Raw genomic sequence first — 5,000 nt, 5'->3', positions numbered from 1 at the left:
TACTGTGACTGCTGCTAACCAGGAGTCTTTCACCGACAGTAAGCCCTCATGGTGGGCGACGCGACAGACATGTGATTTCAAACGTCAAGCCGGAAATGTGCCTCTTCTTCTGCAACTCTGTCTGTTTTTGGTTTGGCTACGCAAGCAGAAATACAGGAAGTCAGAGAGAGGCTTCCTGGAGTAACTCTGTGTGTAGTGTGTGTGTGTGTGCGTGCGTGCCTGGCCTCCTGTGTGTGTGTATGAACTCTTGTACCCTGTCGTTGGAAGAGCCCATTCCCAGAGAGAGACGTTGTTGCTCAACAGTACCCCCCCCCCCTCACCCCCCCCCCCCCCCCCCCCCGCTTCCCCACACACACACACTCTTTCACGGCACTCACACACACTCCCCCCTTCCCTCTCCGCACTGATAAGCCCAGCCAGTCACTTCTCCACAGTCGAGTGGAACCCAAGCCGCCAGGCCCCACAGACGATCCGTGTGGAGCTCCGTGTGCCAAATGAGAAACCAGAGCCGGGTTCCAGAGGCCTGGCCTGACCCGCCACGGTGCCTTATCTCTCCCCATGACAGAGGAGCCACCACAGGCCCACCGCCACACCGGGCTCCTAGGCTCCCTACTGTGGAACCCGACACCCACAAGTGAAAGGAGCCCTGTTTGACCATGCGGCTCACATCACTTTGTGTCTAGCTGAGACGGCACCCCGGAAACACACCGACACTAGTATAGAACACACCTTCTTAATAGAATCATATCATCATCATCATAATAATAATATCATATATAATAATTTTTAATAACAGGGCCATTTTAGCTGACGGTTTTATCCAAAGCGACGTACGTTGTAGTGAGTGCATACATGGGTATATAGAGTAGATATATACTTTTCTACAGGCTGGTGTGCTTCTGTGAGTTGAGCCATAGCACACTTTCTGTTTCACTCTCTCATTCTCTTCTTTATCTCTCACTCTACACAGACCCCAGATGCCCAAAGAGGGGATGAGCGAGAGAGAGAGAACGAGAGAACGAGAGAGGGAGAGAGAGAGAGAGGGAGGGGGAGACAGAGAGAGGGAGAGAGAGAGCGAGAGACAGGGAGAGAGAGGGAGAGAGAGAGAGAGAGAGAGGGAGAGAGAGAGAGAGAGACAGAGAGAGAGACAGAGAGAGAGAGAGAGAGAGGCTGATACCGTGAGAGAGAGAGAGAGAGAGAGGTGGTCTTGTGGTGTCACACAGTCAGAGCGACGCGGCACGCTGCGCCACGTGACAGCCTCCCGGCCCGTGATTGGTCCTAACCCCCCCCCCGTGCTCTGCGTCGCGCATGCTGCGTACACACACACGTGTTCCGTGAGTCATGTGCGTCCATAGCAGCAGGATATCCACCCTGCGCCTCCTCCTCCTCCTCCTTACCCCTCCTCCCTCCCCCCCCTCCCTACCCCCTCCACCTCCCTGCCATGTTTTATTTATAGGGGCCAGCTGTCAGCGGAGTGTCCCCCCCCCCCCCTCCCTCCCTCTCTCTCTCAGTCTCCTCTACTCCGGGGCGGCCTGTCTGTTTCAGAGGGCTAGTGTGACAAGGCTGCCATACAATCAGAACTCATCATCACCCACCGAGCCACACACACACACACACACACACACACCGCCACACACACACACCGCCGCCGCAAACGTGCGGACGGCACTAAGCAGGCCAGGTGCTGCTAGCCTAGCACGCTAGCATGGCGGAAGAGGCAGGGGCCTGCAGCGGCCGCAGCAGCAGCAGCGCATGTCTTATTCATCCGTTCATCGTCACGCGCCGTAGCCGCTCTGCGTCTCTCTCTCTCTCTCTCTGTCTCTCTCTCTGTCTCTCTCTCTCTCTGTCTCTCTCTCTCTCTCTCTCTCTGTCTCTCTCTGTCTCTCTCTCTGTCTCTCTCTCTGTCTCTCTCTTCTCCATCTCTCTCTCTCCCTCTGTCTCTCTCTCTCTGTCTCTCTCTGTCTCTGTCTCTCTGTCTCTCTCTCTCTCTCTCTGAGCCTTCTGGGTCCTCAGCTGGCTAGTCATCTGACTCTGGCTAGTCATCCTGATGGCCTACATCCCGCTGACGCCTCTGTCATGCATGAATATTATATACTGGGCCTGCAGGCTGAGGAGGAGAATGTACTTGAGGGATCGTTTTGTGAAACTCCTGTTTTAAAATTCTACATGTATGTGTCTGTCTGTCTGTTCTATACCAGTCTGTCGGTCACTCTCCCTTCCTGCCTGACTTCCTGCCTGCCTGTCCGTCCGTCTGTCTGCTTGCCCTGTCTGTCTGTCCGTCTGTCTGTCTGTCCGTCAGTGCTATACCCGCCTGTTTGACCTTTTTTCTGAAGCACACTCCAAACCCGTGGGTTAAGCTTTTTTTTTTAAATCTCCCAGAATGCCTTGCGAATGAATCGTCGGCAAGATAGCGCCGGAACGCAACGAGGTAGAAAACGGCAAGATAGCGCCGGAACGCAACGAGGTAGAAAATCACAAATATATTTACAGACCTTTTCTTTATAAGCATAACAAAAAAAAATGCTAGTATTCCGACGTCTCTAGCTAGCTATCAGCTAACGTTACGACAACGTTTTAAGGCTGAAATGTACATGACAGTCCCAACAGTTCTTGACATATTTCCCCCCTTTGATGGCGTATGACGCCCAAAATGTAACTAATGTACGGCTGCCAAGTTGTTGCACTTATTACCGCTCCTCTAATACCAGTGCAGACTGGCAGGGTAGGAGCACGGGGGGTTGCTAGCCTACAGAGCACCGCTATTCTGTCATGAACTGGCCTGGTAATGAAGCATTGCTCTTTTTCATTTGATGACTTGTTCGATCGATTGACGGTGTGAAACTTAAGTTGTGAACGGATTACGAGTGTCAAAGCTCTTCTATGATGCTACTGATGACGTATCAGGGTCTTGAAGGGTTAATCCCATTTCGTAGGGGAGGATTTTTCAACCACTAACCCCTTGTAAACTCTGTGGGGCCGAAAAGCGAGTGGCACTCCGAAACGAGGGGCTAGAGGTAAACATTAGAAATGGGATTGGGCCTGAGTTAGTCTCTCTACTCGGTTGTTTTTTAGACCCTGACAATATGGGAGAAACGGGAAAGTGCTGTGACCCTTGTTGTATGAATAGATCTGAGTCTAAAAAACGATTGAACTGTCATTCTACCGCTGTAGTACACTGGTACTCTGGTGCTTTAGTACACTGGTACTCTGGTGCTTTAGTACACTGGTACTCTGGTGCAGGGAATTTCTGGAATTTGCTCAACGTCACGCGTGACGTCAGACTTAACAACCGAACTGGCCCTCCAGTCACGTAATGGCTTCTCCTCCTCTCAGCTGACGTTAGCCTAGCGATCGCTCTCCCACCCAGCCAGTCCCCATATGACCCCAGGCTCAACCTCACAGCCAAGCTGGCACACACGGCCTCTTTCTCTTCTTCAACTACCTTTCTCTTCACTCACAGCCAGAGAGATAGAAAGGGAGGGGGGGGGGGGGAGAGAGAGAGAGAGATAGAGAGAGCCTTTTACAAGGAATAAGTGGTTACCTTAGCAACCGTTTGGGGATGGCGGCTCATGTTGCCAGGATCCCACAGTGTGACCGCAGCGCTCTCTCCTCTCCTCCCTCCCTCCCTCCCTCCCCATAGCCTCTCTTCTCTTCCACCTCCAGCTGCACACCACAGCTCTCTCTCTCTCTTTCACTGTCACTTTCTCACCATCTCTCCGTCGCATACACCTCTGTCCTTCCCGAAAGCGAGAGAAAAGAAGGAGTGATGTGTCAGTATAACAGCGTTACATAAGAGGGGTAAACTGGGCTGGGGGGGGGGGGTGAGGACACCGCGGTGGGGGGGGGGTCTATTCGGAGAGAGAGAGAAAGAGAAGGAGAGAGACAGAAACAGAGAGAGAGAGAGGGAAAGAGAGAGAGAGAAGGAGAAAGAGAGAGAGAAAGAGAGAGAAGGAGAGAGACAGAAACAGAAAGAGAGAGAGAAAGAGAGAGAAGGAAAGAGAGGGAGAGACAGAAGTCCCCCTCTCTGTCTCCCCTCCCTTTCTCCCACCTTCTCTTTCCCTACCCTCTTTCTCCTTCTCTCCCTCTCACTCCCTCTCTTCCTCCCCCCCCCCCCTCTCCCCCCCCCCCTCTCTCTTGCTCCCCCGTCTCCCTCTCTTCCTCCCCCCCCCCTCTCTCTCTCTCTGTGGCGGGGGGGGGGACAGTGGGGGGGACAGCTGTCAGGGGGACAACAAAGCCTGCCCTCCCAGAGAGGGAGACAGAAGGGACGAGAGAGAGCCTCTTCTTTGTTCTCCTCCAATCTCATCCCTTCGTCCCCTCGACGACCCGCAACCTCCCCGAAAGCCCTCCTCTTCCACCGCAGCCAAAATAATCAAAACACCCTAAGCTCCTCCCCCTTAACTCCAACCCCAAACTCCTTAGCTCCTCCCCTTTAACCCCAAACCTAGACCCTCCTTAGCTCCTCCCCCTTCAACCCCCCCCTGTCCCATCCCCCGAACCGAGGGGGTCAACAACCCACTGTAAGTCTATCTTCCAAACAGCTGTGAAGCATGCTGGGAGATGCAGTATTTTTAAGATAACAATAATTTGTTATGTTTATAGTTATAGTTTGTGGATGAAAGGCATGCTGCAGCTGTCCTGTGATTGGTCGGCACAGCCAGGGGAGACGAAGGAGGCCGTCACACACAGGCCGGAGCAACAGGAAATATTATTACAAGGGGAGAGAGGCACACACACACACACACACACACACACGAGACAAGACAAAATACCATACACATGAGACGCCATATACACAAGGGGACTGGGTAATGATGGCTCCTCGTAAAATGTTGCTCTCTCTGTGTGTGTGTGTGTGTGTGTGTGTGTGGTGTGTTTGTGGTGTGTTTGTGGTGTGCTGAGTAGGCAAGCCACAGCTGCCTTTCACCTGGGGGAGGGCTATTACCTGCTCCCAGAGGACACATTAACCCTCGGCATCCTGCACTAATTGCTTTTAGGTGTGA

At 53.0% G+C, this 5,000-nt stretch overlaps 1 protein-coding gene across 1 annotated transcript in view; it reads right to left on the bottom strand.

The window, feature by feature from the left end:
• Positions 1 to 5,000, bottom strand: part of cers1 (ceramide synthase 1) — a gene marked incomplete at its 5' end in the record, with an annotated part of 24,786 nt that overhangs the window by 8,819 nt on the left and 10,967 nt on the right. The gene's annotated exons all lie outside the window — the stretch shown is intronic.

This window comes from Nansenia antarctica, assembly GCF_963989245.1.
Source record: "Nansenia antarctica genome assembly, chromosome: 7".
In the NCBI taxonomy this organism is placed as follows: Eukaryota; Metazoa; Chordata; class Actinopteri; order Argentiniformes; family Microstomatidae; genus Nansenia; species Nansenia antarctica.
This window is presented reverse-complemented; position numbering and strand designations above follow the sequence as displayed.